Raw genomic sequence first — 27138 nt, 5'->3', positions numbered from 1 at the left:
GAAGAAATGTGGTCAGAACATGTAACATGGGATTGAGGGGCTGCCCATAGGAAAATAGATGTAGGTCAAAAAGCATGAGATGGAAAGCTGGGCATGACACCTGAGGCAGCCTACCAAGTTGCAAAAGAACCGCCATTTGCTTGGTATATCAGCCACTTTGCACTCTGGGTAACTGAGTTGCAAACAAAGACACCTTTACTTCACAAAGGATATAAAATACCTTTAGTAATCTATCCTTTTTACTTTGCTTTCTACCATGGGATACAAAAGCTTGTATACATACACGTATACATACATACATACATACAAGCTTTTGTATCCCATGGTAGAAAGCAAAGTAAAAAGGATAGATTCCTAAAGCAGTGATTTTCCAAGAGCAGTTCCTAGGCCAGCAGCAGTTGCTGGGAATTTGTTAGAAATGTAAATTCTAGCAGAATCATAATCAGAAACTCAGGGAGTGTGACTCAGTGACATCTGTTATGACAAATCTTTCAGATAAAGTTTGAGGACCACTGTTTAATAAATAGGTAGGAAACACCATGCTTTAAAGTTCAACTTTTTAAGAGACCAAGACTTTATTTTTAATTTTTTTATTTCCACAGGTTTTTGGGGAATAGATAGTATTTGGTTACATGAGTAAGGGGTGAGTTGTCAGATCTTGGTGCACACATCACCCAAACAGTATACAGTCAACCCAATTTGTAGTCTTTTATCTCTCAACCCCTTCTGACCCTTTCCCACTGAGTTCCCAAACTCCATGTGCCACTCATGCCTTTTCATCCTCACAGTTTAGCTCCCACTCATGAGTGAGAACGTACTATGTGTCCCATTGCTTTCATAAAAGGTAAACAATGGCCTCCTTTAGGCACACACTGATTACCCTTTTCAGCCTCCACTTTCTGTCCTGGATGTACCAGAGTTTACAGCCAGTTAAGCAGCAAGAGGTGGACATGCTCCTGGATGGGTGGTTTCAGGCAACAGCCTGCAACATCAAGTACTCTGAAAAACCTCCCAGTTCTGAGAAGGACGATGAGAAGAGTGGGAAAACAAAGTGTGTTGGGGCTGCTTCTAGCCAGATCCTGTTCAGAGTTCCACAGCTGAGCTTCCCTTTGGACTGTAGACTGTGTTTAGAGTTCCTAAACAAAATAGATGGGAGATGTGCCCCACTGAGGAGCAAAACAGACAAAGTCATTACCCCTCTAAGTAAGCACAGCCCTGAGCCAGGAACAAAAATTGGCCCAGTGTGTGGGAACATGGGCCCGCCAGGCCTGTGTAGAATCCACTCCCAGGCAGTGGCAGTAAGGAACATGCTGGGAAATGTTATGCTACACCCCCTTGGCTTTCAAGTCAGAGGTTAAGGAACCACCCTCATTTCCTTGAATTAGCCACTGTGAATTGTTAAACGTGAGTCTAACCAAATCCTTTTGAAGTTACTTATATTTTTACAGAGGCCTGGGATTTGACATTCTATAGACTTTACTTCCTGGATTGTAATGGGCTTTGAGACTGACATACCACAAATATACATCCATTCTTGATAGCAGACAAAGGGAACCATGCCTCACTTTAATGTTTACTAAGTATGGATTGTTAGCCATCTATATAAGAATCCCTCAGATTCTTGTCAGAAAACACTGGTTCACAGGTCACACCTCAGACTTATAAAATCAGAAATGTGTTAGGGTGGAGACATTGGGACTCTGCATTTTTACCAAAACTGCCAAGTAATTTGTATTTTCATTCATATTAAAAACATGGTCAGTTGGCTTAACAGTCAATCAACTTTTCAAAAAAGCCCAATCATACCCACATGCATCAAATTATTGTTTTGTACTCTGTCTTGGCAATGATACAACGAGAAAGAGAGTGCGTGAGATTTTCATGAAGGGCACAAATGGACAAATGCACAAAAGGATAGAAAAACTTAAATGGAGAAAAAAAGAAAATGTAAAGGATCATACTACTGTCCTTTGGAACACGTTACCACAAACTGGGAAGCATAAAGCAACAGAAATGTATTCTTTTGCAGTTCTGGAGGTGTCAGCAAAGCCATGCTTCTTCCAAAAGCTCTAGGGCAGAATCCTTCCCTTGCCCTTGCCTCTTCAGGCTTCCGGGCGATCTTGACAATCCTTGATTCGTGGCCTCATCACTCTCTTCTCTGCCTCTGCAGTCGCATTGCCTCCTCCGCTTCCCTGTATGTCTCCTATGCACCTATATTCTATAAAGATACACATGATTGAATATCCCTGGAAAAGCTGCTTCTCCCAGGATCCTTAATTTAATTACATCCGCAAAGACTTTTACAAAATAAGGTCACATTCACAGGTGAGGAATTAAGACATAAAACACAGACACAGCTTTGAGGAATTAAGACATAAGACATAGCTTTCTGTGGCTACCATCAAGCCCACTATAGAATCAAAGGTGGGAAAGAAGTGAGGAAGGTGTAAGAGAAGAAAACAGCAGCTTCTTTGCCTTGGTCACATTTAGCCCTCTTAGCCAGGAAGGCTGGAGTGTTTCAGATTGAAGGTGAGACCTAGTGTCAAAAGAGATTGAAATTTAAATAAATAGATAAGCTATCCCTATGACCTGTGTTCTTTTAGGCATGCTTCTCTGTTCTACATGACATGAGGAGGTCCAACTCCTGTTGATATTGACAATAATTTAGCCAAAGGAAAATTGCAAGCTGAAAAGAGTAAGTACAGCTAACCAGATGCAATTAGCCTGAGTAAGAAGAGTTCCGGAAATGTGATGTCCACATAGTAACATAACATCTGTTAGTGTATCAGTCATTTCCCTCATCGTTAGAGAGACTTGGGGGAGGGGGTACCTAAAATGAAAACTTTAACCTCTTATACTTGCCAAATCCTCTAGTCTTGGAAAACTTACTTCACACTAAAGCACGCTAAAGTCATGTGTGCCAAGCAATAAAAGCTCATTGTGCAAATCACATGTTCCATTTGCAATAGGAGACAGTAACACTTGTCTGAAATTATATTTTGGCAAATATAAATGGCTTCAGAAGTATGGGAAAGCCCAATCAATTCATGTGTAAGACATAAAGAACTTTAGAAAGTGCAACTTAATCTAATTCCGAAAACCTTGCTAATGCACAGGAAGTCACTTTAGCAGAAAATGGAAGGAAGGTCATGACTGTCAGCACATTGCCACATGTGATTCACTCATACTGAAGTGTGCATAGCCTAAGGTATAATTCTTCAGAATTCTGATGGTTCACACATTTTAAAAACTCACATGACAGGATTTCCTATGTATGGGATATTAGATCACAATTTGGACTTCACTAATGCATGTAAAGGGACGGAAATTCAATCCTGTGTCCAAGGGATCATGTTGAGATTGCGAAATATTTTTCAGAACTTTCTGGAAACTTAGAGAGCCAGGGTGCTTATGCAGATTTCTCCATGCCTGAACATTAGACACTGGCCAATCCTGTTCATGGCTTACTTCTTCCTGTGTCAAGACAGCAAGGAGAGCGAACCGCAGCTAGCAAAGCCACTCTTGAGCAGTTAATTTCACATTAACCAGTATTATTGGGAAGAACTTTTTCTTTTTTTAAATGTGATGCATCCACCTTAGGACAGGGGCTTCCTGAACGCCTTTTTGAAAACAAGTGTTATCTCATTTTTTATAAGTTATTTCGTTTACTTACAAACTTTAAGGAGTAGATGGCAACCCCAGTTTTACAGAGAACAAAACTAAACTGAGAGAAGTGAAGCCCCTTGCCCAAATGCACAGGTAGGAGGGGAGAGAAAGGTTTCCTTTCCAGTCTCTCTGACACCAAGCCCAGGACCCTTGTCTGTACAGCCTCTCTTCTTTGACCCCCACTGAAGTGATTTCTACCTGGGCCCAAGTATCACTTTGAATGTTCCTCATTTTCTGGTGCTGCTGGCAGAGGTGTGGTATGATCTGCTCATCTGTCTTGACTAAGTTTTTCTTTTCAGCTCCTTTGATGTAGATTCAAATTTCAAATCCGTGATACAGAAGGTAGTATGAAATCATGAGCATCTTTGTTTTCTTCCTCTCTTAGGTTTATAGAACATATCTCTAAATCTTCATCAACTCCTTTTCTGCAAACTCTCTGTCTTCTAAGAAGTAACATAAATCCTGGGTAAAATGATCATTGTACCTTTGAAGTGAGTCATCTTAGCCAAAGCAACTTTCTCTGGAAGCTCAATTTTCTTGCAGCATCTCACTGCTTTTTGAAAAAACATGAAGTATACGTTTGGCCTTGGGGACTTCCATCTCTCAGCCTTCTTTTTTTATTTTTTATTTTACTTTAGGTTCTGGGGTGCATGTGCAGGTCATGCAGGGTTGTTGCAAAGGTGCATACTATATCCAGCATTTCTCCCCATGTTATCCCTCCCCACCCTTCCCACCCCCTGCTATCCTTCCCCTAGCCCCCGCCAACTGCCCCCGGTGTGTGCTACTCCTCTCCCTGAGCCCACGTGTCCTCATTGTTCAACACCCGCCTATGAGCGAGAACATGCGATGTTTGGTTTTCCGTTCTTGTGTCAGTTTGCTGAGAATGATGGTTTCCAGATTCATCCAAGTCCCTACAAAGGACACAATATCATCATTTTTTATGGCTGCGTAGTATTTTTCTACTTGTTTCTCAGCACCCAGAACACTGAGGCTCAGGTTATTATAAAGAAATTGTCCCCTGCCAATGTACTTTATGAGCTCAGTTTTTTTTTTCCAAGCTTTACCTACACCTTGCTGAATTCTGTAGCTAGTTTCCTGGTAAAAATTATTCCTTTGCTAATAATGCCATAATTTATTGTCCCTCCCCAACATAAGTTTTACAAAATAACCTCTAAATGTGAAAATTTAAATAAAAGGACAAGCTAACAAAACAGATAATTTTAATAAAATTGTCTTAAAATCATGAAATTTTAGAACTCAGAACTTTAGAAACCATCCAGATGAGATTTGCCTAAAATTTTTAAAACTTTAAAGTTAAATTAAAAAAAAAAAAAGAACTTTAGAAACCAGTGCTTTTACATCTCCCTATAGCCTTTGGTTTATGGTTAGGAAATTAAAGCCCACAATGGGAAAATTTATCTTTAACCTGCCAGAATGCAATCCAGTCCTCCTATTCAATGACTTTCAGTGAAAAAGTAACCTTACAAATTTATCCTACATTATGCCAAATCAGAAGCTGTTGATTCTCACCTTCAAGCTGCCACTTTTGGTAAGTATTTGGGAATATAGATCAAGTCATTTAAATTCAGGCTCTGCTCATGGACCAGGCTCAACCAAGCAGCACCTTGTTTTATTTGGTCTGTGATAATGCCCCATAGCTAGTGAGAGGGTTTTCACGCGTCCTCACATAGCTGAGACAATGTTGAGAGACACACTCTCCCCTTGTTGGGCTTTTTGGTACCTGAACCTCAAATATTCCCCCAAAGTCTTTTACAAGTATTCCCCAGAAAGTGACAAGTGTTGCAAAAAGGGAAAATCAGGTCAGTGAGGAGGGGAAATTGGCAAGAATTTAGAGTTAGAATGAATGGCTGGAAAAGAGAGCTCTGGAAGTAGATAGAGATGAGGTGTAGGGAGGTAAAAGAGAAAACCAAAGAGATGATGCGAACATACCTAGATTGTGCTATGTAAGTGAGCAGTGGAGAGGCCTAATGCTGATAACAGGGAAGGAGCTGCAGTTGTCCAGGCTGAGGGAGGAGGGTGGCATGCTGGACGTCTTCAGCACAGCTGTTTGGGGTTAGAATAACCTAGCAGAGTACTTTCTCCACAGTTGTTATCCCTGCCTTTCTCTCTTATCCATTTCCCGTCCATAATCAACAGTTAAATAAGACACTCCATTTAGATAACACTTTCTCTCTTTTTACAGGACTTGACAGAAAGCAGTCGGCTATTTAAACATACTTTCCATGGTTGGTCATTTGTACACACTTTGTGGAAAGGAAATGAGTGTCATGGCAAGGCAAAGGAAAGGGATCACCACTTTTAATAATTCCCCCGTCTTTCTTCCCCTGAGAGATTGCTCAATCCCTGAACTAATGGACACTCGTAAATTGGGAAAGAAGAAGTCATCAAGAAAACCCACTGGACATCCAACCATACTAAATCCTCCACTCTAGTTGCCTTACACAACCCAACTTTTTCCTCCTTTAAATAAGAACAGGAGAGCAAGAGTTGTATTTCATGAAGAAAACTAAATTTGAAAGATGACTCAGGTTGACATTATATTCCAATCTCTTTTACATGTCTCACATAATTTATTAGACAAATTAATGTAATTATGTACTCTTGAAATCAAACCAAAAATAACACAAGTTATCGTAATATGTCAAAATGTTACTGTAGGTCCATAAAAGATGATAGTAGTTTTAATATAAAAATTGAATAAATAATCTAGTCCTTAATTTGAAGCTACCCTCAACACAGTTTGAAGAATTTTTTTTTTTAATTAAAGCTACACCAAGTCCTAACAACAATTTGAAATTTTTTCAATGTCTCTTGTTGCAACTAAATTGCTACTTCCAGCAGGGTCTAATGGCTCACACTTGTAACCCCAGCATTTTGGGAGGCAAAGCACTAAAAATCGCTTGAATCCAGGAGGCAGAGGTCACAGTGAGCCGAGATGGTGCCACTGGACTCCAGCTTAGGCAACAGAGCGAGACTCCATCTCAAAAAAATAAAAATAAATAAATTACTACTTTTAGTTTTATTTAAATATGCTGCAAGTGCACCGAGTCATTATGAGAAAGTGAAATAATTGGCAGGACTCAGCAGTTAGTGTTTGGTTTGGTTAAAAAATAATTTGATGTCTATAGTCGATAATACATTTAAGAAGACAAAAAAAATTACATGTCTGCTCTGCAAATCTCTATAAAATCTGATCAGAGTCAGTTGTTGTATAAGCAGAGAATACAAAGAAAAACTAAACAGAAACTTGAAAATTTTTAAATATCTTAAAAGCCCTTTAAAAAATTGGTCAGCCTTTCCTGGAATGACTCTTGCAGACAAACTCTTCTTTTTGGTAATCGGCCTGGAATCATATCAAACAATGCTGTTAAGAAAACACTATCTTTTTTTAAATTATGAAACTAAAATTCATCAAAGGATGATTTAGAGATCTATGGGAACTATTTTAAAATAACAAATGCCAAAAAATTATAGTCCTTAATTTGTTATGTTAATGATTTGAAACATATGTGGTAATACCAAAATATTTAACTCGAATGTGGCAACTCCACGTGGTGTTGCCAAGATACTCTGTATCCCACACTCCTAGAAAAAAGGACAGAAACAGGTATAAAATTTTCTGCTTATGTCAAACCTATGTAGGTATTGAAAATTAAAAACTCTTACTATTGTGGTAGTCTCTGGACCTCTTTAAGAATAAGAATCTTCTTCTAGAGAAAAAAAAATAGACCTACACAAGCACAGAATTCTGAAGGCTTAAGAACTTGTGAAGCCAATTTAAAAAATCCATGCTAAGAACCCTGGATCCTAAGGTAAACCCTGATAGAGAAACAGAGGTCAAATAAGTCTTTAGATAATATTTTGCATCAGCCGTGGCAAAGTGTGATCTCCATCTACCCAGAACTACCCAGGTGCTTGATGGTTTTTTTTTCTGTGTTACCAGCAACCCAGCACTCCTGAGAGCTATGGGACATAACTTAATGGCCCCTATGACACTGGGAGTATAGCCTGGGCTACTGGTAAGTGTCAAAGAAATGGGATTTTTTTTTTCAGGAGCTCAGAACACTCAGTGACTTGAAGGTTTTAGGCTGGTACTGAAAATTGAAAATTGCTCACTTAGCAGTGTTCATCCCCTTGCACCCTCCACCCCTACCTCCACACTCACCCAGGTCTCTCAGTAGCGGGAAAATGGGATAACTTGTCATTGGTTTCTTTAGACCTGGATTGATGTGGGTTAGCATTTTCCCATTATGTCTTTGAAGAAAGCAGGAGTAAAATCACAATAGTGGGAAAGGTAAATTCTTTGACATTGACATCTTGATTCTAAGTACTCCTCATCCACTGGTACACTTGGGGTGAATTTTATCCTCTGCAACAGGAAAGAAAATGGTAGAACTCAACTGTCAATCTCCAGCAGGTGAGAGACAAGACCAGAGTCTTCACATAGGAAGAAGCAGCAGCCATCCACAGTAATACCCAGACTGGTTCTGCCCATAGCACATAGTTGATCCTGGCTGCAGTGTAGCCTCCCACAGTGCAGGGATCAGGAAGGTGAAGGCATTGCTCTGACCCCAGTGCCTAGGATAGGGCATGCACAGGGTAAGGTGATTTCCGAGCATCTCTGGAAGGAAGGCAGAGAGGAGAAATGGAGGAAAAGGTGGTAATGAACAATAGTAAAATACATGTGGAATGTGATCAGAGGCTTTATTAGTTTGTCAGGGCTGACATAAGAAAATGCCCCAAACTGGGTGGCTAAACAGCAGAAATTTATTTTCTCACAGTTCTGGAGTCTGGGAGTCCAAGACTGAGGTGTCAGCAGAATTGGTTTCTCCTGAGGCCACTCTCCTTGGCTCACAGATGGCCACCTTCTTGTTTTTGCCTCACATGGTCTTTCTTCTGCACTCATGCACTCCTGCTGTCTTTTTATATGTCTTTTCGTGTGTCTTCTTTTTATAAAGACACAGGTTACATTGGATTAGAACCCATCCTAATGACCTCATGTTAATGCACTCAACTCTTTAAAGGCCCTGTCTGTCTCCAAATGCAGTCAGATTCTGAGGAAATGTGGGTTAGGCCTTCAACACATGAATTTAATAGGGATACATGTGAGTCAAAAACAGAGGAAAATACTAGTTCTGTTGAACCCTAGCCCCATCTCTTCTCCCATTCACATCCCAAAATCTTAGCTGGGAGATTAGGTTCTGAGAGATGAGGCACAGCCAAGGGTCCTAGACGCACAGGTGAAATGAGCAATGGAGAAAAGAAGTCTCTGCAGTTCTTCCTCTAGGACACCCTACTGACTCCAAGATGGAGTCATAAGTACCAGAAGTGGCCACAGAGAGCCACATAGAAAGCCACTCCCAGAGGTACGGAGGTCCCCAGACACAAGTAAACCATTTGACTCTTCCATAGAGAGCCTCTTGCTTTTAGAAAAGTCAAATCTTAGGTACTTTCTGAGGTTGGTATCTGACTTTTGTCTATATATAAAGAACATATAAAGGACTCCTTCAAATTAATAAGGAAAAGGCTATTTTTTTAAATGGACATATTTCAACAGGCCCTTCAAAAAAAGAGGAAATTCAGATAGCTAGTAAATATATTGAAATATAGTCAAAGAAATACAAATTACAACCACTTTCAGACACCAATGCACACCTTTCTGAATGGCCAAAAACGAAAAGACTATTAATATCAAGTTTTAGCAATGACATGGAGCAACAGGAATGTGTTTATAAAGCAGATGGGAGGGGAAATTGGGAATAATCATTTAAAAATATATATATAATGTTAAGATATTATTAAAACCTAGTAAGACAAAACAACACTTTGAAATATTATATTTTCAATATGTTAGGGGAATAAGTCTGTTACTTGATTTTGGATTTACTTTATTTTGCTCTATTCAAAATAGAGCAAAATGTGAGAGTCTTTGAATTAATGCAAATTAAGTGTGTTACATTTTAATAGTATTTCTTGTACTTGACCAAAACGCTATTTTTTTTAGAACACTTGGAGTGAGTCTAATGTCGCCTTCACATGGCAGTTCCTCAAAAATTACAAGATAGTGTGTTTCCACATCCCTCTGGGACTCCTCTGCCCTGGGTAATGCCTTCAACATTCTTCTGCAGCACCCTGATCACTTGCCTGTGAACGTATTCTTATTTGGTTTACATCTCTTTAGCTGTTGGGGCTCAAAATAAAACACCCCACTCTTACTGTCTATACATTTTGACAAAGCAAACTAGAGTGAGACTGCTATTTCTCTCTTATTAGATAGTGTATTTCCAGTAATGTTAAAATCCCATCAACTTTTTGATAGTCACTTAACACTTTACCCTTTTGGATATACATTGCCTTCTCTGAACTAAAACCTTTAAGTCTTTTCTACACACATTGTTACAAAGCCACCCTTTCTTTTGTGTATTTTTTAACCCACCTGCACACATTTATATATGCCAATTTTTAGATGCATTTTGTTAAATTCAACACAGTGCTTCAAACTCCCTTTGGGATTTTGTTTTTGCCATCTAATATGTTCGTTAACTAACAAAACAGTACAGCATGACCTCCATGTGTGTATGTGTGTCAGTGTGTGTGCATGTGTGTGAAGATGGATGTAGATAAACACAGGTAGAGATATACATATACAGATAGACATGGACATATAAATCTATATTACTATAAAACTATATGGCAAGTTATAATTACAGTTATTACTAAGTGACAGGATTGGGTGTGATTCCTATTTACTTGCACGTGATTTTTATATTTCCTTTGAAATGTGTATCTAATGAGGCAGAATGCTCAAAATTAGTTCCGTCATCTTCCATGTTTAGAGGTGGAGAAAGCAAGCCATATGGGAACAGTTTAGCCTGGACCGTGCTGGGTTACAAGAATCTTAAAAAAAATAGAAGTTTGCTTCAAGTTAATGGGTACCACCAGCAAAGAATATAGATTTGTTTAGAGATTTAATAGAAAATGTATTATGGCTTGATCAGCAGTGACTTTGAATGTATACCGAAGAGTTTATTATATAAATAATTTATTCTAGAGACAGTAGAAAAAACTTAAATGGTTTTCAGGAAAAGGATAACATAATCTGATCTATTTATGGAAAAGAGACAAGGGATTAGCAGTGAAAACACTAGATTTAGAGATGAGAGGTTAGAAATAAGGATAACTGTTAAGTGTTCACTACAGAAACCTATAGCAAGAGGATTGGTTCACATAGAAAAGTGTCAAGAAAATAAAGTGTGGATTCAGCAGTATTTCCCAAGCTATATTCAACAGAACACAATTATTTGCTAATAAACATCTTTAAATGTTTATTAGTGTCAACATTATTATTAATATTCTTATTATGGCAAGTTGGAGGGATTGTGTTTGATCAGACTTTAGAAAATGCCATCTATTACATTGTCCTGTTAAACATTTGAAATGCATACAAACATACTGAAGACCTGAGAAGTCTTGCCATAAAGAAGTAAGTTTAACATTCTTTAATACACCATTTTCCAAATTCATCAGATCACATGAAAAGCCTGTTGACATCTCACTGTATACTAGTATTCCATGCCCTTGAATTTGGGAAATACAGCATTATAGAAATATTGAGAAGGCAGAAACAACAAAGCTAGTATTTGATTGCCTGAGGAAGAAGAGAATTCAGATGATGTCAAGTTTTTAGCTGCCCTGCCTAGGAAAACAGGCTATACTGTAATTATCAGGTTTATGAGAACAGATTTGGGTGGGAATGAGTGTAGGTTTGGGTTAGGTGCCAATATTTTTGCAGATATTAATTAATATAAATATTATATATAGATATTAATAAATATCAAATTTATAAATATAGATAATAAATATAAATATCTGCAAAAGTTACTTCAAAAGCAGTAATAGAAATTTAGGTAAACTATTTGAAATTGTTTCACAAATTTTCCTACCAATCAAAATGCAACACCTAGCAGAATGCTCCAGTACATGGCACAGCTGGACCACACCATACCCCACGAAGTGTCGCGCACTGCGGGGTAGGAACGACAGCAAAGATGCTGCTACAGAAGCCACAATAAATGGTTCTCATAAATGCAAAAGCTGAAAAATTATGTCCACAGGGTGTTCCTTTCCTAGGCACCATATCTAAAGAACTGAGAGCCTCTTGCCCAACGGCACATGAAATTCCAGGAAACACCTTTAATCTGTACTCCCATCTCCTAGAGTTTCTTGTTATTTAAGAGCTTGTTATGACTGTGTTAAGGTAAACTCAGGAAGGTAAAAGGAGATGTTAACTACTTGGAGCTGAAATTACGGAGCATGAAAAAAGTTCTCAGAAAGAACATTAATTTTTAGTAGCCTCAGATGCATGTCACACTTGGGAAAGAGTGTACTTAACCACCCTTTGGCACGCTCAATCCAATCAAGCCCTGAACGTGTGTGAGAAATCCATTCCCCTTCAGAAAGGAGAGAAGGAGAATGCATGGACAGTTTGTCTGATTCCAGTGGTTTTGCTGAACTACTCTGTGAGCTAAAGCGATTCCAGAAATTTGTTTTCCTCAATTCCACATCTCAGAAGGGAAAGAACAGCAATAGCAAGGTACTTTGGGGTCAGAAGGACAAAGATTACATTCCACAACTCCTTTACCAATTTAAAAATGTGACTTTAGGTAAATGTTAGCTTTTGGGCCCTCTAGTTTTGTCATCTGTAAAATGAAAATAATTATTCTAAGATTGTCGGAAGTCATAGAATTAAATAATATTTATACACATTTTTAAAATTATTTAAAATATTTGCTAAATATTGTAGCTCTGTTATCTATTCTATATAAGTAAGATTAAAGGAACATACCTGATTTCTATGTTAGAGAGACCGTACATACATATGGAATTCCCAACACTAAATAATAAACCATTTAGTTCCAAAGTTGAATGCCTTTCCTCATATTCAATTATTTTCAAAAAGTTTATTTTATAATTAAAGCACTTGTCTCTTTTTCTCGACCTTTAATTGATATTTCACTGTTTTTATTTCCAAGCTGTCCTTAAGTCATTCATCCAAAGAAGAAAGAATTTTGCCCTTAAGAAGGAGATTTTCTTAGTCCTTTCTGTTAAATTTAGAAGTGGCTCCCAAAGAGTGAGCTCTTTCAAAGACCCCTTTTTCTCTCTGATTAATGAAAGTTTAAGACCACTCAGGGTGCAGGCTTTTGTTTGTTCATTGAATTTTCTAGTTAACAAGAGAATAAATCAGATTTGTTTGTTTTATATATTCATGTTTCTAATAAGCTGATCTCTTTTGTAAACATAGTTAAACTTGTCTTTGCTGTATGAAACTCTTAACTGACTCAGGGCTGTCATTTCAAATGCAGAGATTTTTATATTCCAGAAGTCAGGGAACAACTGTAAACTCAGTTCATTTTACAGCATTGACCATGTGGAAGCAAATTCTTCAACGCTGTCACACTCAATACCTTGTAGACAGGTTCTAAGTTAAAGTGAGAAATTGGTGCTTTTGACTGACTAAATTTCGTGCTAACTTTGCTACTATTTTCGGTTTCTTTTGAGAAGTGTCATGCCTGAAAAATTATCGTAATTAGTTGAAACTGGTTTAAATTCCAATACCTTCACAGATCCAAAATGGTTCATAGAATAATTTTAGTTCATCATTTATTCTGTACCCTCAGTGAGCAAGGTACTTAATTGGGGGTGGGGAGCTAATTTCAAATGAAATGATTTCCCAAAGTGGCTGGCTGTGTCCTGTGTCCCTTGGGGATTTCTGTCTTCTCCTCACCTTTAGCCTTTCCTAAACACCCAGCACTTTATGCCAACAAAAGTAGCCAAGATAAATATGCCCATTTATTAGGAGCAATAAATGGGCAAGATAACTGGAAATTTAGAAAGCGTAAATCTTAGCCCTTCATTTAGAACCACTAATCAAAGCATGCAAGTGACAATACCAGGTAGACCATGACCACAAAACTCCTTCTATACTTCTACTCCCTGCAGCCATCTGAATTGCCCTATAGCAAGCTGGAACAAAAGTGTAGAAATCACTTCCATTCATATCTATTTAGAGTCCCTTGACCCTCCAGGGAGCCTGTAACCAGCTGCAGGAAGGCCAAGATGCTCCCTTACCCCAACCTTGTATCGTGGAGTTATCTGGCTTTAAAACACATGCCAAGTCATAGCGCCTGTTTTCTCTGTCCTTCCTGCTTCTGGTCTCTTCCATTGTTCAGTTTATTTCTCTCCTGATCTTTGCCTCTGTTTAGTGGTAGTTTCTTTATACTGAAATTTTCCTTATTCTCATTTTGTTATAAATATGGGGCTTATCCAGAATTTTCATCTACCAGCAAACAATAAATTGAGTCTGCCATCTGTTGACTCTGTTCTTGAGATATTTTGAATAGTCATCATTCTCATACCTGACAATTATGTTTGAACATGGGGCCGATTAGTCTTTCTGAATACTCCTGAAATACCTACACAATTGAGTGTGATATTTTTATGAGTACTGAGATTCATTTATAGCTATTAATTGAGTTTAAGAAATATTTTTTTAGCTATCACAGCAGATGCCGTCAATGACTCTCTTCAGTATGCATTGATGCAACTTCTGACTGCCAACCCCTGCCCCTCTTTGCCTAAGGACTTTCTCCAAAACCCAAAATGACCTTTCTTCCCAAGCAGAGCAGTTATACAATCTGAAATCCATCACTCCTCAAGAGCAGCCTTCACCAGATAGCAACAGGAATTGAGGCATAAATATCCCACCTCCCTTGGCCCTCAGGTGGAGTAGCTTTGAGGTACTTGTGCTTAAAGATTCCCAGAGTATTTTGGTGGGATTAATCTCCAACAGCCCAGCATGTACATAGCCACATTTTCTTGATACATACCCCTTATTGTCCTGCCTCCCTTCCCTTTTCACTTTCCTTCTTCCACATCAGTGTTCTCTGAATGTTCTTGTCTCAGAGTGTGTCTGGATGATGTCAAGTTAAGAAAACTGTCTACTATTTGCCAGACATAGATAAGCACTAAAATGACAGAGATGAATAAAAAATTGTCCCTGCTTCAAGGTGTTCACCATTTGATAAGGAAACAATAGCAAGAGGATAAGCCAAAAAAAACCTATTACCTGCCTTCCTTTCAAGCCTCACCCAACACCACAGCACATTTACTGCTATGTTGGGTCCTGACTCCTCCCCTGGCCTGGTATCTGATGATTCTGTCTGGCCAGTTGTCTCAGCAGGGTTGCCTAGAAGTGATTCAGTGGAAACTGCTTAAGAATATATAGGTGAGGTCTGAGGTTGGCTGTACCACAAAAAAAGAATATCCTAATCATGATTGAAGAGAAATTTGGTGTCATATTGATGATGTCCACTGCTTTCCATTGTTCTGAAAAACAGGTTGAGATTTTCAAGTGCATCTTTCAATACCTAGCATTGCCCAACAGTCAGATAAATGATTATATTGGACTCCAGGTAATAAATCAAACTTTGGTCTGTATATCAGACTCTGATATAAAGTTTTACATGAAAGATGTTTCATAAGGAGTGTTCTTGGAACTAATATTTGGGGAAAGGAGTGGAAAGAAGAAGAAATGGGAAAAAATAAAAGTCTAACTGCAGTGATGGCCCCAAAAGAGCATTGGCCAATGCCATGAGGACCCTTAGCGTTAACATTGAACATTAGAGTTGTCCTAAGCTAAACCAAGGTATTTATATTTTTATTTGCCATCTGTTATTGGACATGGGTCATCTGGGAAAGGACTTGACCTTGGGCAAGATGACTATCCACAGTGGAGTCAAGCCCTGGAGGGTGGACAACTGACGGATGTCTGCTGACAGCACGCCTGACCAGTCCTTCATTAAGGGGGATCTGGACTGTGCATCACTTACATTTGCAATATCATAACCCTTTGCAAGTTCGTCAGGTAATGATAATATAGATGCACTGCCAACTCTGGTCATGGTATTTACAGAAACAAGAATGATGTTTACAGAAACAAGCATGCCTTAAAAAAAGTCTTATGGACTTTTTCATGAAGTCTGTCGAGCTAGAGGCAACTCTCTGAAAGCGTACTTTAATATATCCTCCAGGGTTCCTGCTGGTGCCTCCTTGAGGAAGACTGTGGGATTACATGAAATTAACCTGGATATATTAGACAGTTCTCTATAATCCTATTATTAATGCACCACTGACAGGACAGGGCACCACCATTCATAACAGTGGTCATAAAAATAGTGGACAGATCAGAAATCCAAACTTTAAAACGTTGCTAATCTTGGTCAGAATATGTAACTAGTCAAAAATACTTCTCATAAACCAAATAAAGTTAATGCTATTTCAGTAGTTTGCTTTACTTCATAAACTTTCAGGAGTCGGCGTGATACTGTGCAGCTGTTGCATAGTGTTTATAAAGAACAGGGTCTTCTTAGCTACTGTGAACTATGTTCACATCCCAGTTAAGAAAAGACAAAGCACTTAGTCACAGAAAGTATTAATCACATTATTTATGTGAACCCCTACTTAACCTTATAGTTTGAGGCATTTCATAATAAAAACATTTGAGTTGTTTTGAGTTAGAGGCTGGTTGTGCTCCCGTTCATGTTTAAGAAAGGATAATCCCAGCCCAGTGTGGCAAGGGGAAAATATCACTAAGCTGAGAATTTGTGCAAGTTTCTGATATGCCTCCAATTGAATGGTGTGGAATTAGCCTCATTTTCTTCCCTATAAAAGGACGGGATTCGAATATTAGATCATCTCTAGAGGCCTTCCCAATCTAAAAGTCTGTGATCCTCTTCCCTTTCAGATTAGTTCACAGTCTAAATTGAGAGACACCCTGTGAATTTAATGTCATAATTTTGCATGATGACCAATCCTAGATTTTTTTTTAGATTGGAGATTTTTTCTTTCCAGTTGAAATTTTCCAGTTTTTTCTCTTTATAATGACAGTGGTCTCATTTCAAAGTGTTAATATTGCTATAATCTCTCTTGTAATGTTGTCCCAAACAAAAGAATCATTTAGATCAATGTTATCCATGAACTTCATATTTAAGAACATTTTTTAAACGTTGGATTTGTTATACTATCTCCTAAGTTTCACACTAAGATCTAGCCAGGAAAATAAGGTCGATTTTCAAGCACTAGATTTTAGTCAAGGGGCCACTGACTGTTGCACTCGAAGCCAATATTGCAACACTGGGTTTTTGAGAAAAGAACAGCATTTTATTTCAAGTCAACTAGCAAGGAGATAGAAGTCCAGCTCAAATCTGTCTCTCTGTGCTGGCTTTAAGGCAGTAATTTTATCTGAAAAGGTTTAGTGGGTAGATTCTAGGATTAGTAGGTGATTGGTGGAAGGAAAGGGGAGGTCTGGGAAGTCCTTGGTCATGCACAGTTATTCCATCATGCTACTTCATAGATTATGTGTGTGAATTTGGGGGAATTAATGTAAAACATGCAGTGGAAACTCAGGCTGGGACATCAGCAAGCTTGTTCTATGCAAACTCCAGTTGGCTGTGTTGATTCCAATCAATTTCTGCCAATTTTGTTATATTACAAGCAGAGGAAGTTTCAGCATTTCAGCAAGTTCTTTCTTTTATTGTCTACTGTGCTGTACACTCAAGAATTTCTGTTAGTTATTGGTTTCTTTAACTCTTTAGGGAACAATATCACTAGGATCTGGATCCTATCACTGTTGTATACACTTATAGCTGGTATATCAGTTACAGTGGGAGCCACTCTCAACACCCTCCTCAATTTCTACACTTCTCTTGGGTGAATACATATAAACTTATGGCAAAATAAGAGAGAACACAAATAGATGGAGAAACATTTTATGCTCATGGTTAGGAAGAATCAATATTGTGAAAATGGCCATATTGCCAAAAGTAATTTATAGATTCAATGGTATCCCCATCAAGCTATCAATGACCTTCTTCACAGAACTAGAAAAAAACCACCTTAAACTTCATATGGAACCAAATGAGTGCCTGCATAGCCTAGTCAATCCTAAGCAAAAAGAATAAAGCTGGAGGCATCACACTGCCAGACTTCAAACTATACTATAAGGCTACAGTAATCAAAACAGCATGGTACTGGTACCAAAACAGACATATAGACCAATGGAACAGAGGCCTCAGAGGCAATGCCACACATCTACAACTATCTGATCTTTGACAAACTAGACAAAAACAAGCAATGGTGAAAGGATTCCCTGTTTAATAAACGGTGTTGGGAAAACTGGCTAGTCACGTGCAGAAAGCAGAAATTGGACCCCTTCCTGACACCTTACACTAAAATTAACTCCAGATTGATTAAAGGCTTAAATATAAGACCTAACACCATAAATACCTTAGAAGAAAACCTAGCAAAACCATTCAGGACATAAGCATAGGCAAGGACTTCATGATCAAAACACCAAAGCATTGGCAACAAAAGCCAAAATAGACAAAAGGGATCTAATTAAACTCCAGAGCTTCTGCATGGCAAAAGAAGCAGTCATTAGAGTGAATCAGCAACCAACAGAATGGGAAAAAATTTTTGCAATCTACCTATCTGACAAAGGATTTAGATACAAAATCTACAAAGAACTGAAACAGATTGACAATAAAAACACAAACAAACCCATTCAAAAATGGGCAAAGGATATGAAAAGACACTTTTCAAAAGAAGACATATATGAGGCCAACAAACGTATGAAAAAATGCTCATAATCACTGGTCATCGGAGAAACGCAAATCAAAACTACATTGAGATACCATCTCACGCCAGTTAGAATGGTGATCATTAAACAATCTGGAGACAACAGATGCTGGAGAGGATGTGGAGAAATAGGGACACTTTTACACTGTTGGTGGGAGTGTAAATTAGTTCAACCATTGTAAAAGACCACTGTGGCAATTCCTCAAGGACCTAGAAACAGAATTCAATTTGACCCAGCAATCCCATCACTGGGTATATATCCATAGGATTATAAATTGTTCTATTACAAGGACACATGCACACATATGTTCATTGTAGCACTGTTTACAATAGCAAAGACTTGGAACCAACCCAAATGCCTATCGATGATAGACTGGACAGGGAAAATGTGGCACGTATATACCATAGAATACTATGCAGCCATCAAAAACGATGAGTTTGTGTCCTTTGTAGGGACATGGATGAACCTGGAAACCATCATTCTCAGCAAACTGGCACAAGAACAGAAAATCAAACACAGCATGTTCTCACTCCTAGGCAGGTGTTGAACAATGAGAACACATGGACACAGGGAGGGGAGCATCACACACTGAGGTTTGTTGGGGGGGACTAGAGGAGGGACAGTGGGGGGTAGGGAGTTGGGGAGAGATAGCATAGGGAGAAATGCCAGATATAGGTGATGGGAATGGAAGCAGCAAACCACATTGCCATGTATGTACCTATGCAACAATCCTGCATGTTCCTTACATGTACCCCAGAACCTAAAATGCAATAATATATACATATATATGTACGTATTTATATGTATAAATACATAAAAAATAAACTTACAGCATCAGTAGACACTTTTGTGGCTAAATCTTATCTTTTGCCTAGACTTTTCAACAAGCTCCAAGCACATATTTTCAGTTGTCCACCATATGTATTTTATGAACGTTTCATTTGCAACACATTGTAAACCTGAATTTATCAAGTTTCTCAGAAATATTATCTTAGCGTAACTATCATTTCCATCATAAACTAAACTGCATCTTAGGCTAATGCTAAAGCCCTCTCTTCCTTTGTGGTTTATATTTGAGTACTGTAGACCAAAAAAAAAAAAAAAATTAGATCAAAGTAAGGGTAATCCTCTACAGATCTTTAGTGTTAACTGTGAAGCTAATGTCACAGAGAACCAGGGGGTTGCATGGATCTTCTACTAGCAAGGATCAGCCTGAGTTTTGGGGTGTGCGTAGGGGTTGGAGATGAAAAGTGACTATAATGACCTTAAGAAAGAGAAGAGAATTGCAGGAAGAAAGATGGTCAGCCTCAAAAACACACATCACTGTTTTACTACTTTGGAAGGGGCTTGCCCTTACTGATCCCAGACCAAGCAAAGCCATGTGATAAATCTCAGTAAAAATTCATACTTGGAATGTACGTCCCTAGAGACTCTGAGCAGACAGAATCACAGGCATTTACAAAGTTAAATATGACACTTAAGGTCATTAGGATACTCATGAAATTGTTGCTAAAATTGGCAATATAATAATTTTAACCAAAACTCACACAGAAGCTGTGTTGAAATCCATCAGTAAGTATTCGTTGAGCACCCACTAGAAGCCCTGTTTTATGCTATATCTATAAATAAGTAAAAGTCAGAAGACTTGGTTTTGCTCACATGGAATGTAAATCTACATAGGGAGAAGAAATGAGCAACAAACGCCTCACCTTCTGTGTGATTCATACATTCTGTCTCTTCTACATTTTGGGTTTAGCTTTCCTAAATTTGTTGCTGGATTCTTTACATATTCTGTTGCTTGTTATCTCTGAGCCTTTTCTTATTCCCTTTCTGAAGTTCATCTTTCACATTCCTGTTTTATCTAATTCCTAATCAGTTCTTTGATTAGAAAGCCTTCTAGACCTCAAGTTGAATGTGGATATGTGAGATTAGAGCATGAAAAAAATTAATGGAAAACCATTCACTCTGTTTGGTTGCTAATTATTTATTCATGTTTCCTACAATGCCATGAATTCTGGGACACTGTTTTGTTCATTGCATACATACGCACTTGATAACTATTTGTTGAAAAAGAATGGATCATTGATTTTTATTTAAACAATGTAGGAATTCAATAAAGAAAGTGGCATCTGAGTTCAGGCTTATAGGACACATAGGAAACCAAGTGGTAGAGGAGACAGCTGAAGGAGCCAAAATCTGTTAACAGAAAGGACCACAGACTTGTATATGAGGATTAAAAGGAGATTTAATTCATGTTAAGGCAAGTCTATGCCATATGTACATCTGTGCCATATGTACATATGTCGTTATCAACATTCTAAAAAAAAGATAATCAAAAAAGAAAAATGAAAAGATGTAGGAGTTGAGTGAATGCAAGAAGCCTTCATTGAACAGTTTCTCTGTATTATTTTACTTAATCTTTAAAATAATCTTTTTTTCTCATTCCAATAGATGAGAAAACAGAGGCACTAAAAAGTTACTAATTAGAGCTTCTGCTAAGTTAGTTTTTATTATAAAATCATTTAGAAACAAATTATTTCATATAGTTTCATCATTTATAAAAGACAGTACAGTATGCCCAGGATTAAAAAGTGATAAAAGGTTAGATTCATAGGAAATGTGCAGGAAACTAACATGCAAAGGAGAAAAAGTTAGATCCTTAATTGTCAGGCTATGAGGTTTAGTTGCTGTGTTCATAGAACATGTCTATTTTTGATTAAACATTTTTGAAAAATTGTTTTTCTCACTACAACAAACAATACATTTGTCTTAATGTCAATAACTTAGTTATATTTTTATTGGAACACCTGATGACAAAGACATTTTTCAGGCTATCTAGGCACAATACAAGATTTAGCAAGAAACCTTTTGAAAAATTGAAAGGGGCTACTTATAAATATCTTAATGTGGGAAGGAAAAAAAAGAGGTTAGAACTTCTCTTGAAGTACGGGTTTATTTTTCTATGTGAACACAGTTTTCTGGAGAAGTGTCAAGAGAAGCACGTGACTACAGAGCTGTCCTGGGAACATGCAGAAGTCTAACAGAATAAAAATTATAGATATTCAAATCTGCAAAACAAAAATGTAGCTATAGTATTTTTTTTGAAGGAAACTACTCATATATTTATATAGATACTCCATTTTTATTAATATGTAAATGTGATTTTTAACGTATATATTTTCCAACATTCTTTTCCCCCCTTTTTTTTTGCTTGTTTTCCTTTCCTCCTACCATTATTTTTCACACACATATCAGGGCACCCTGCCCTGTACCTGTCTGACAAGCCATATTAACAACCTTTTATCGTCTTTTAATATTTTTCAACTGCAGCCTCATGTAACCTAAAACAGACATAGGTTCACACATAAATGGGATGTTTAAACATTATTTATGATATAAAAATGGAATTGTATAAGCACATGATTTTCTGTATGTTACTCTTCTCATTCAATACTATCTCATAGAAATCCCTCCAGGTCAACCAGAGAAATAATTCATTCTCTGTAATAGCTGCATAATATTCCATGTTGTGAACATGTCATATTTTTTCCTTCTACTTCTTCTGTTCGTGGGCATTAGCTTCAGCTTGAAAGATTGGCTTTCAGTATTTTTCAAAAAGTCTCTTTTGATATTCCTAATAGTGTTAAGGATTTCATTATAGAAAGTTATAACTATTTAACTTGAATTTTCATGATCATTGGAAAATAATACTATTTCTTCTTATGTTTCTGATCTTTCTAATTTATTCTTTTGTTATCTGTTTATCCACATTCTTTGCTTAATTTTTTACTAGATTACTTAGTTTTCTCTTGCCAATTTGAAAAAAACTCTATTTTATAAGATAGATATTAGCATTTTTTTTCATCGCTGGTACTAATATTTTTGCCCAGTTTCTTTCACTACTCTTTACTTAGAGTAGCTTTTGAATACAGGATTTTTTTTAAAATCAAATATTTATATTATTTTGTTTCCTATGGACTCTGAGTTTCTAGTCCTTGTTACTAGAAACCTAAAATTAATTTAAAATATCACTTCCCAGATTTTTGCTTATAGCTTTATAATTTTAAGTTATTTATTTATACTCAAATCTTTAAGTCATTTGAGTTTTTGTATATGGGATATGTGTAGAGTTCAACATAATTAAATCATTCAATTTGAAGACATATTTCTTTTCATTTTTTTGACATATTGATTTATGAATGCTAACAAGTTTTATAGTTTCCCATGGTGTTCCAGTTAAATTTGTTTCTAAGACTTTTATGAGATTTTGTTGCTATTGTGTATTGACCATTTTTCCCATTCCAGTTCTGACTGCTTACTGCTTAAACAAAAAATAAAGACTATTGATCTTGCATAGTTTTCTTTTCTCCATCTATCTTACGTAATGCTCTGACCAATTCTATTTGTTTTCATAATAAAACTTCTTGTTTTGTAGGTAGTTAACTGTGTCAATTACAAAGAATATTAAAAACACATGCATAGCCAAGCATGCACAGAATGTATTGATGAGAAAACCAATGTTCTGGATGTATTGTCTGTATGTATTTTCATATACCACTAGAGTTGTTTTGTATATTATTCTTGGGAAAATAAAACTTACTTGGTATATGTGCTTGGTCTTCTTTGAACTAAAAAAATAGAGAACTAGAAATAGTTATTGCCCATTTCCCCGGATATCTGATTTTGAACATTTCCAGGAAGAATTAATAGACCCATATTGCAATACCCTGAAAAGAGTCTTAACGATAATTACACCAAATGACACAAACAGAGTCAATGGAGCTTCAGTGTTGCCTCCCTAAAGCAAATCAAGGTGACTTTGATCAAGTTGCTTCCATGTCTTGTTTAATGAAAAAACTATTTTTGTTCAGTGACATCACCATTACTGGCTTCCCTCTAGTAGTAATACTCTCTCAGAGAGCTAGCAGAGAGGTCCATGTACCTTAGAAATGGGTTCATAAAAAAGTGCATGTGAAACCCCAGCCTCTTCTAAGGAATTTTTAATGAGTAACCAAGCACAAGACAAGGAGAGAGCAGGGATTTTTTAAAAATCGGGAGAAGCTTCAAAAACCACTGGTGCACATGTACATACATACATACACATCACACCCATGGATACACTTGCATATGAAGAGTCATATATGAGCAGAAAGTTATTGTTGCCCTGATTATTCAAGGCAATAGTAGAGGAAAGTAGAAGCTGATATTTTTATCTTGTCTCCTATGATGGTTATTTCCCACAAGATGACTTTCTGAAATTGTAGGCTCAGAAATTCTGCAAGGGATTCATGACCAACCAAAACATGTGCACAGAAACCTGAAATTAAAATACTTAATGGAAACGGTAGCCTGGAGAAAAAGGAGTTTACTCCCAAATGGGCTTATCTCCTTAGTTAAAACATCCCCATATCAGGAGCATGAACTGGTTCATCACTTTGGATTCTCCAGATGAAATGGTGGACCAGGAATACCCAGTCCTTACCAATGAAGCAAGTTTCTATATTAATTCCATCATCTGTGGGTGTCCTATTATTTCAGTCTGTTACTTATGAGCTTAAAAAATTGGGGACTGACTCATGATTGCCTTCTAACAAATAAAGTTGAGAAGCATCTCATTGGCAATAATATTATTAACATGTAATCAAGTAAGTTTTCCAAATGAGTCTCGATCTTCACTGAAGAGTTGCCATCTTTCAGTTTTATATCCTTAGAGCTCAAGGAATAAATCTCGGAAGCTAATACACCAAGAGTGCTATAAAAGACATACACATACTGGAATTTTGGTGAGATAATGTACCCTTTTGCAAGTATGCCATATGTTCCTCACAGTGCAGCTTCTTATAAAAGCTGTGTGGTGCCATTTTCTTTCTCGTTTATGTTAGAGTTAATAACTTTTTCCTAGCACTACAAGTCCCAAGTTTGTGATCATCCAAGTCCTAAACATTGTTACTTTTCTTATAAAATGTTTCTTGCAATTTTTTTGGTAGTGTCTCTTTATTTATGCATTGAAAATAGTGAGCTAAAATATATAGTGCTTGTTAATTATTCTTCTGTGATCATTAATTGCTGAATGATTAATCAGAACCCATTATTATTTCTGTTGTTTAAGTATAATTCAATAGCACCTTTTTAAGTCATTAGCTATTTCATCATAATCTTTAGTCACCATTACCTCTACCAGAGTTAACACAGATGTCCTAGTCTGTGTCCTCACCCAAAAGCACAGCTTATGACAAGGGCTTATATATAATTGATTTATTTAGAGAACTCCAGGGAAAAGGAGTGAAGGAGAAATGGCCATTTGAAGAATCTATTGAATTGGCAACTGGAGCTTGATCCACTGGGACCCTTTGAGAAGCTGTGTAGCATGTTCTATGGAAGCTGCACAGAATTGTTCTTCCAAAAGAATGGAAAGGGAGTATATAGCCACCAATTCCAATTTCTCACTGGGCACAGGTTTCCCATGGCATTAATTTCTACTTCCAGTTTGCACCTGTGCCAGAATTACTGCAGAAGTTTCTGAAAGCAATTCACCTGTGCCATCAGAAACACCTCATAGTAGAAAAATATGTATATATATATATATATATATATATATGTGTGTGTGTGTGTGTGTGTGTGTGTGTGTGTGTATATGTGTAAACTTTTGCTGCAGCAAGAGCTTGCAGAGACTGAGGTGAATGGGGAGGTTGTGAGGCTGGACACAAGAGGTATCCAATAGAGTTAAAAGTCTAGTTTAAACATAAGTGAGCAAGTAAGTTGTTCATATAAAATCATTGGCACTTTCTCTATCTCTAGCGTTATAGACAGCCATTTCATCTAATGGGAACAATTGTACTATGATGATTCGTATAATGAAAATGCTGTACAGTTATTTATTTCATAAATCTGCTAATATTTCAATATGGCTAACATAGGATTCTTATGTTCTTTAAAGTTTAGACTTTATCCCATAACTGTTGAATGGTTATAAACAGAAATGAAATATTGTTTTATTTATGTCTTCAAATAAACAGTCTGGAAATAGTACAGAGAAAGAATTAAACAGACTATTGCATTCATACAAATTAGAAAGTAATTCAGAATTCAGGAGTAGAGCCATAAAATTCAAGAAAGGGGAAAAGACAGACAACATGTTGAGGTAAAATCAACAGGAAAATAATTGGATTAAATGAGCAGGAAAAATGAGGAGGTTGAGATACTCCAAGATTTCTGATTTGAATGGAAAGGTATATTTGAATTTCATTTCTATCTTCAAGACTACAATTCTTCTCTAAACAGAAATAATGAGATATAAGATCATAATCTCTCACCTAGAACACTGAAATATCCTCCTCACTAGATTCCCTGATCTACTCTTCCCCCTCCAAACTAGCCTCCCAACAGCAGCCAGAATCGCATCTTCAAAACATAAATTTTATTCTTTTACTACAATAATTAAACCCCCAAGAGCTTTTTATTGGTCTTAGAATAAGAGGAAAATACTTAATACATCTTAGAAGGCCCTACATGGTCTTGTTCTTGCTTGTCTAGTCTGCCCTTGTAACTTTAACCACTGTCCCAGATATACCAATCTTTTTTTTTTTTAAGTCTCTCTAATATGCTACGTTTCCTTCCATCTCAGGGCCTTTGCAAGTGTTGGAATTACTTCCTGGAATTATCCCCTGCCTAGTTAACTACTACTCATCTACTCATCTTTTTGATCCCAACTTAATTAGAAATTTATAGGAGAAACCCTTCTTTCATCCCCCTTCCCCATCTTCCCCTCAAACAAGGCAGGTCTTCTATTACATGCTCCCACAGCATATTGTATTTTCCCATCTGCACACTTATTCCGGCTGGGAATAATTGTCTATTTGCAAAATAATGTGATTAAGAAGAGTCTACTTTCTCTGAAAAAATAAACTCTATAAATGCAGAAATCACTATTATTTTCTTCAACATTTTATCCTTAGTACATAGGCTTCTATCTGACTCTCCATGATGCTTGATGAATTCTTATTGGTTGAATACATGAATTAATTGCCAAAAGGGAAGCAGAAATATTTGGAAATGTGTTTTATGTAGATTTGCCTTAAGAGGCCTATAGGAGATTCAAGGGAAGATGCTTACCAGGTGGTTGGGGACAAAAAGCACTACAATTCTTCTCTAAACAGAAATAATGAGATATAAGACCATAATCTCTCACCTAGAACTTTAGAGTCAACTTTAGAGTCAAACTGTCAGGATTTCAAACCCAGCTTCATTGTTTATCTGTATGACTCTAAGAGAACTGTGTGACATCACTCAACTTTAGTTTCTTCTCCTGCAAAATTAAGATGATAATGGCATCTACCTCACAGGTGGTTGCAAGAATTAAATGAGATAATACATGTTCATTTGTTAAACCAGTGCCCAGCACACAGTAAGTATACAAGGAATGTTGCCATTATTGCTATCGTGTGTGTGTGTGTGTGTGTGTGTGTGTGTGTGTGTGTGTGTGTTGTCTTCTTTGAGATGGAATCTTATTCTGTTGCCCAAGCTGGAGTGCAGTGGCATGATCTCAGTTCATTGCAACCCCTGTCATCTGGGTTTAAGCAATCCTCTTAACTCAGCCTCCCAGGTAGTTGGGATTACAGGTATGAGCCATCACACCTGGCTAATTTTTATATTTTTAGTAGAAATTGGGTTTTGCCATGTTGGCCAGCCTGGTCTTGAATTCCTGATCTCAGGTGATCCACACACCTCGGCCTACCGAAGTGCTGGGATTACAGGTG

At 37.2% G+C, this 27138-nt stretch overlaps 1 long non-coding RNA gene across 1 annotated transcript in view; it reads right to left on the bottom strand.

The window, feature by feature from the left end:
* Nucleotides 1-600: 600 nt before the first annotated feature.
* The window catches only part of LOC128931387 (uncharacterized), a 37871-nt gene continuing 11333 nt past the window's right edge, over nt 601-27138 (bottom strand). The window contains exon 3 of the long non-coding RNA XR_008479729.2: nt 601-2218. This is a non-coding gene — a long non-coding RNA (uncharacterized LOC128931387). The remainder of the gene's footprint in view (nt 2219-27138) is intronic.

Source organism: Callithrix jacchus, chromosome 2 (genome assembly GCF_049354715.1).
Source record: "Callithrix jacchus isolate 240 chromosome 2, calJac240_pri, whole genome shotgun sequence".
NCBI classification, from domain to species: domain Eukaryota; kingdom Metazoa; phylum Chordata; class Mammalia; order Primates; family Cebidae; genus Callithrix; species Callithrix jacchus.
This window is presented reverse-complemented; position numbering and strand designations above follow the sequence as displayed.